Source organism: Anser cygnoides, chromosome 9, assembly GCF_040182565.1.
Source record: "Anser cygnoides isolate HZ-2024a breed goose chromosome 9, Taihu_goose_T2T_genome, whole genome shotgun sequence".
Classification (NCBI taxonomy): domain Eukaryota; kingdom Metazoa; phylum Chordata; class Aves; order Anseriformes; family Anatidae; genus Anser; species Anser cygnoides.
In genome coordinates this window covers 24,040,204-24,047,379 of record NC_089881.1, presented here as the reverse complement: position 1 = coordinate 24,047,379, position 7,176 = coordinate 24,040,204, and the positions used below count along the sequence as shown (strand labels likewise).

The 7,176-nt window shown below is 41.3% G+C and overlaps 1 non-coding gene across 1 annotated transcript; it reads left to right on the top strand.

Annotated features, from left to right (window-relative positions):
- The first annotated feature begins 3,552 nt into the window (after positions 1-3,552).
- Positions 3,553-3,626, top strand: TRNAN-GUU (transfer RNA asparagine (anticodon GUU)). Its single transcript has one exon. It is a non-coding gene; the product is annotated as a tRNA-Asn (tRNA).
- Positions 3,627-7,176: the final 3,550 nt, after the last annotated feature.

Below are 7,176 nucleotides of genomic sequence, written 5' to 3'. Positions count from 1 at the left end.
CAATGCACATTCTTACTTTTAAAATAAATAAATAAAAATCCAGCTTCTCTGATGTCCGTGAAAAGTAATGGAAGCCTCTTTTGTTAATTTAGAAATAATATTCTAGATATCGGAAAACTTGTTTATTTTGAAATTCTAATGACATATAATTGATCTGCTATAAGTCCAGATGAATAGGACACAAATCATGTTTTCCAGCTACAGGAACTGGATTTCATCTCTTTCAAACACCTTCCCTTAGTCTGGAGCAAGGAGGAGAAATAAGGGAGCTCTTCATGTTCCTTCATGTTGCTCCTTGAAATTCAGGTTGGTGTGTAGACAGGTTATTTCATCTTTCTTTCAACCTGTGCAGGTTTGTAACTTTATCTCACTTCATGCAGAGGTAAATGTTATTGCTCGTACAGCGGCTTGTAAACTAAGTGTGCAGGCTGACAATACGTTGTGCCTCACCGCAGCCTCTGCACATCTACAAGAACTAGCGCCATCTCCGTGCCTGTGTGAGCAGCACCTCTTCAAACCAGGGACGGATTTTGAAGACGTGACATCTTTTGGCATGAAAGGAACAAAATGCAGTGAAAGCCTTGCTAATCTGAGGTAGTAAAATAAACTGAAGTCACTGAAGTACAAAACCACATTGGAGAGCCTAATTTAATTCCACAAAAGGGTGCGGCTAAGTGTTGGTACTAGTTAGGCTAGCTGAAATGCCTGTTTTTTTCCTTTATTTCTAAACCTATGTATAACTCACATGTAACCATGTGAGGAGATGATGGGCCACATTGCTTCCCACCTCCCTGTAAGCACATTTTTTTTAGCCTTTTTAGTGGCAAAATAAGAAAATTTGGTTTTCAGCATGGAGCTATTGCCTTACTTCAGTGGATTTTTTTTTAATTAAACAAAAGTTATTATGTAGATGAATAGCTAGGTCATAAAGCCCTCATAGATGTAAATATTTTCTTCTCAAAGGGTTTAGGCCTGTGTATATTTTGTCGTGCTTTGGCATAAAATGCTTCTACTAAATATTTGGAGCCCGTTCTACCAACTTATTTTACATGTATGTATATCAAAGTAGTCTAGTAAATTCCAGCTTTAAGCACCTAATGTGATGTTGGAAGTAAGAAGGTTTTTTAATGTATTTGTGACAGTTTGGAGTTGACACCAGCAAAGACCATACAAGTGACTGAAGAAAACATGGTTCAAAAGCATATTTTTCCATCATGTAGGTAAACGCATAATCCTTTGAATTTAAGATTTCATGGCTTGTTTTCAAGGCATAAACTCGTGAGGCTTTTTTCAAACCATGCTGTACTTAGCAACGCCTTCAGTATTGAGATGGAAGCTGGTGGCGGCTGCGCAAGGCGCTCAGCAGCAGACTGACAGGAGGAACGGCAGGCTGCAGCTGGGCTGGGGGAGATGGGGCTGCCTCATCGTTTTACAAGGAACCTTATTTGACATTGATAGGACTATGGAAAAAATAAAAATCAAGAGTGTATAACTTAAAGCTTTAATTGAGATCTCTTTCCAGAAAACCGAAGGAAATTTTTCCTCAACAATAAAATATTGCTTATGAAGATATTCTTGCCGAAGATAGGAAGGGGAACAAATTTGCATTTAGATTGAGATACGCTGAGGAGGAAAACAGAGCAAACCTGCAAGCCCTCCTCTCCTGTGTGAAGGGCTCTGCAGTAGGCCAGTAGTGGCTGTGTTTGACGAGCTGGGGTCTGCTCTTTGCTCATACCATGGCGGAGGGTGAGGCAGCTGAGGGAAGTATCGTTAAGCACATTAGCTTGGGTACCCGCAAATCAGGATCCTGTGAGAGAGCTGCTAGTCCCTCCTATGAGGCAGGCTTGGCCTCATCCCCGTTTCATGCCCACAGGCACTGTCTGTGTGCAGGCATCGGAGGGCTGCCAGCACAGTCACCATTACCCGAAGGCAGGGCAGGGTGTCTGCTGGTGACAGGCAAGGTGGAGGGGCTGGGTGCTGAGGGTGAGGAGGGCAATTAGGAACAGTTCCTGGCTATACGCTTAAGCAATTTTCAGAGAGAACCTGTGAGTATTTCTCCTGTCCTCTCTACCAACTCCAGGGTGGGTTGCAGCCTATAAACAGGCTCAAGGTAGCCTCGTGCCTCCTGCCCCTGTACCGAGGGCACTGGAGTTGTTGCTAAAAAAAAAAAAAAATAAAAAAAAAATCACAACTTTTTTTTTTTCTTTGGATCGTGGCAGGATTTAAAGAGCTGGGTCTCAGTCGCTTCGTTAAGGAAAGTGGCTGTGTACGTGATTTCCTTATGAATGCTGTCACACCGAAACTGTGCCCTGACCAGGGGAAGGCTGTCTGCTGGCAGCTGATGGCTCGGCACCGCTTCCCACGAGCCCTCTCCTGTACGGGACCTCGGTACAGCCTGCGGTACAGCCCAGACCCCAGCGTTACATGGGGACAGTGGTGTCACACTGCCACATCTCTGCCGGCAAAGCAGTGGCCATCCCCAGGGGACCAGGAGAGTGCATTTGTTTGAGATGAAAACCATGTTTTTTCCCTGCTCTGTTTGAATTCAGTTTTGTTTTCCTGAGATCCTGAACTGTACAAATATTCAGAGATGCAGCAAAGCTTTCAGAGATTGTTTTCAGTTTTAAAATTTTATTTATTTCCTCAGATCTCTAAGCAAACCGACAGTGTTGTCAGAGTCTGCATCTTTCTCTTCATTTTTTAAATATAGAGTAGTCTCCGTATCTTATTATTTCTCTATTTAGAGTAATAAAACACAGCCTTTTGGAATAATTGAGGATGAATACAAAAACAATTGCAAAAAAAAAAGCACAACAATATAAATGTAAATCAGGCACATTTTTATTTTTTAGAGCTGTGTTAGGCCTCCATTAGCTGGTCCATTGTGGTAATCCTTCTCAAATTGTTTAATTTTCTTTTCTAAATCCATGGTTTCATTGATCTGCATCTTTATCCTCCACAAAGTTTCTTTACTGATCCCATGAATAAAAACTAATATCCCAGAGACTTCTGTCTCTAGTGGAGTAAACATCTAAGCTGTGGGGGGGGAGAAGCTGGTTTTCAGTTCTTTTCTTGAGCTTCTTACATTTAAGCTGATTCTTATAAATATATATAAATATATATACAGTTTCTCTATATGCATGTTTCTGAAATATGCAGTGGGAAAGTTAACTCTCAGTCCTTGTTCACTGAATGATACTGATGATATACAATCACTGAAAAATAAATTAACTTTGCTAGCCAAACTTCATGCTGATAAACTCCTTATCAGTTATGTCAAGGTGTTATTAGGTCACAATTCCTGAAAGTCAAGAAAGGAAAAACTAGAGATACTTTATTTTTTAAGTTAGTATATATAAATATATTGGTGTTATTCTTTCATCACATTGTGTGGTATTGCAGAGTCACGGAGTCACTGTGTGATTCAGGCAGCGTTGGTCAGAAGGGAGCTGGTATAATGTCCAAAAATCAGTCCAAAGAGCCCTGAATATGTAATATATGTCTAGATAACTTGTTCATTATTTGTTTTGATCAAAGGCAGAAAAAACAGCTGTCTCTGTGGCGCAATCGGTTAGCGCGTTCGGCTGTTAACCGAAAGGCTGGTGGTTCGAGCCCACCCAGGGACGGGGAATATCAGATCTCTTCATGTTTTGAGAGAGACGTGGACGTACTGGAGCAAGCCCAGCACAGGGCCATCAAGCAGGGCCTGGAGCCTTCAGCTGAAGGGAGAGGCTGCAGGAGCCGGGGCTGCTAGGCCTGGAGAGGAGGTGCCTTGGCTCTGGAGGACCTCCCACTAGGACAGGGCTGAGCTCAGGAGTGCCCAGCGCCAGGAGCAGGGCCTTGGGCACAAACGGGAGCCTGGGAGGCTCCCTCTGGCCCCCAGGAAGCACTTCTGTGCTGTGTGGGTGCCAGAGCCTGGCCTGGGTACCACAGGGTGCTGGGGTCTCCTTGGGGACCTCCAGGAAGCTGTTGGGACGTGGCCCTGGGCCGTGCTTTGAGTGGCCTTGCTGGGGCAGGGCTGGGGCCTCATGGCTTCCAGAGATCCCCTCCAACCTATACAATGCTGTGATACAGCAATCACTGAAAACTTAATTATTTTGAGGTTTTTTAAATTATTCTCTCTAAAGTATTACTAAAAAAAAAACCTTTCAAAATCAGTAAAAATGAAAATAATTTGGCTTTATATTAGAGCAGTCTGGCAGGTCAGACATCAGTGAAATAATATTCTAAAGAAATTTATGAAAAATACTCTGGACAAAACTTCTATAATACACTTTAAGGAGAATGAGGGGCAATGAAAAGAGTGAAGAAAATCTATTTCATGTTCTGTGTCAAACTTCTTAATACATTTTTCGTTCTCCAGTCCCTTTCAGATGAATGTTTTTGCTTTCTTAAGTAAATCCTGACCTCTCTTTTGTGCCTGGAGAAGCTTTTAATTAAAGCTGACCAGGGAAAGGACCATTATTCCAGGTCGAAGCAGCCAGTGAGGGTTTCCTGGAAGCAAAACTCCTTTGTTCACAAAGCTCTGTTCTATAGCTGTTCTTTGAACACGACTAAAGAAAATAGGAAGGGCAATATCAGTACATCTGTGTGGATCAACCCATGAGTCTTCTTGTAAAGAAGTTAATATAACAGTACAGATGTTAAAATATGGCACGTGGTTGGCAAGATTTCTCTTCCCTGGTGTGTCTCATCATTCACTGCACTTCTTAAACTTCCACCATTATTACTGCTATAGCAGAGAATGCGTCATTAAAAAGATGTGTGCACTTAAAGATATTCTTTTCTTCTATGTAGTATGTGTTTCACACCTTCAACTGCAGACAGGGTAATTTGTCCCCCCCTCAATTCTGTTTCCTCACACTACTATATAAATCCCCCTAAATATGGGGAGGGGCAAGCATGAAAAAAAAAAAGGTAAAAGTGGCAGGAGCAGCAAGCAATACATTTTGGCTGAAGTTTGGCGTCATTTCGAAGACAGAATTGTGAGCTACAAATGCCACAAAGATTGAGTTGAAATTTCAAGCAGTTGCAGAGATGCTGGCATTTTGGAAGGCATCAGCAATTTTTGAAGAAAGGGAAATTGAGTTACAGGTGGCATGTATTGAAATATAATAAGCAAGGAGAGAGCGAGATTACGGAGGACTTATGCAAGAAAATTGAAAACTATGAAATCTATAGAAAATCTAACATTGCATTCACTGTGGAGAGAATGTTTCAGGTTAGAGTGAATGGGACAGAATTGTATGTAAGACAACGTGCGTGGCTGTCAACAGGGAAGAAAGATTTGTTGAGCACCTGTGGGGAACGAATTGCAGTGATCTGGTTGAAAGAGGCTGAAATCATTTTTTGCAGGTGCTCACATCTTAAATATGCTTCCTTTAATTTTAGATATTTCTTAATTTAGCTGGCTCATGTTTTCAATTTGTTTTTAATGCAAATAATTGGATCATACATAAGGCATACTTTCAGGCGTTGAACTATACCAGCTTGAATGCTTTGTGAGGAGTTAAGAGTCACTTTATCCTTTGATCCATGCTCACAGGGCAGGATCCCACAGCTGACTGCCAGCAATGCTATAAGTAGGTAATAGCAGCCAAGAAAATGCACGCATGCACACACAGACAGTGTCCTAGGTAGAAAGACTCCAGGTTCTGCCAGGATGTACTGCCCCGTCCCTTTTTATTTTTTGGTAATAGTAATACTTATCTTAAATCTCTGGACAGCTTATAAAGGAATCGAGACATAATTATTCTCTTTTTACGCTCCCTAAGAACACCCTTTAGAAGAAAGCATTCCTCTGCAGTGAGTCATGTGAGAAGCTGGACAAAGGAGTCAGCCTTTTTAAATCCATGCATTCCACAGCTGTGGAATTATTTTTAATCTTAAAATAGTTTTATATTTGAAAAATAAAAAAAAAGGCCTATTTATACACACACATATGTCTATGTGTATGTATGTATATATGTAACACAAAATTAAAATGCTGACACTAGACAAACTATTTCTGGAATCTCTTGCTGAGGACAACTTTCATATCTTCTTCCAAGTCTAAGAAGAAAAATGTTTGAGCAGCTTTAGACTTTCTTGATTATTGTAAATTTGTTTCCTCACCCCATTATTGATTTTTTTCTCTTATTATTTTCTGACATTCTTGTGAGAAATTTAAGATCAGCAATATTTTAAGGTACCAGTTCTTCTATATGTAGTATGAATAATGGACCAAGTGAGATATGCCTACCCCTGTTGCTTTTATTGTTTTGTGTCTTGTAGAAATCAAATATTTCTGGGGCTCAGCCAAAGCAGATGCAGGTCGAGGTGATGAGATGGATCGATTGAATACATCTCTAATAATAACTGCAGATTTCCAAAACCATTGCATTTGTCTGAGCGCTGCTAGCTGCCAATCTAGAAACAGCTGAGTGTACTCCTGCAGTCCTTCCCAAGCAATTGGCCATACTGCCCATTCAAAACATCTTGGATCTGCTAGTTTTTTACTAAATTCAGGTTCAGGCTACTAGGACTTGCTCTGGTATATTTTAAGCCATAACACTCCTTGTACTGCCCACACAGTATCTAACGTGGTGAATGTAAGGGCTTGGCCTATCCTCCTGACCTGACACCCTGTGTTGAGCATGGCTCTGGCTGTGGTAAGGCTGCTCAAGGGACTTCCCTGAGGACCCCTCAGATGGCACACACGGTGCACGAGCGCTTTACCAACTAAAGGAGGAGCAAGAACACAAAACTAATCAAATCACCCTGGATGCACCCTGCAGAGCCAGGAGACGAGCCCCACATCTTTTGGTCTCTCCCAGTGTGCTTGCAGCAGCACATCTGTATATCTAAGCAGAGGACAAAGTGTTGGAGTTGTAGCTCAGCTCTAATTGCATATTGCTGCTGGTAAATTCTATACAGTTTACGCAGTTTAATGCAAAACTGAATGTACTTTGGGCCCTGCTGGGTGAGTTAAGCAGATGTTTATTGTGTTGCTTTAACAAGCAGGTTAATATTTCTTGTCAATACATAATCATTCCTGTGCAGCAAAGAGTATTTCAACAAGTTTGTGTATAAGTCAAGACTCTTCCGAATCTTGAATCTTCAGGGGGTGTTTAGTTATCATTAAATTATTTCTTACAAGGGAAACATCTTGAGGATACTGTCAACATTTACAGTTAT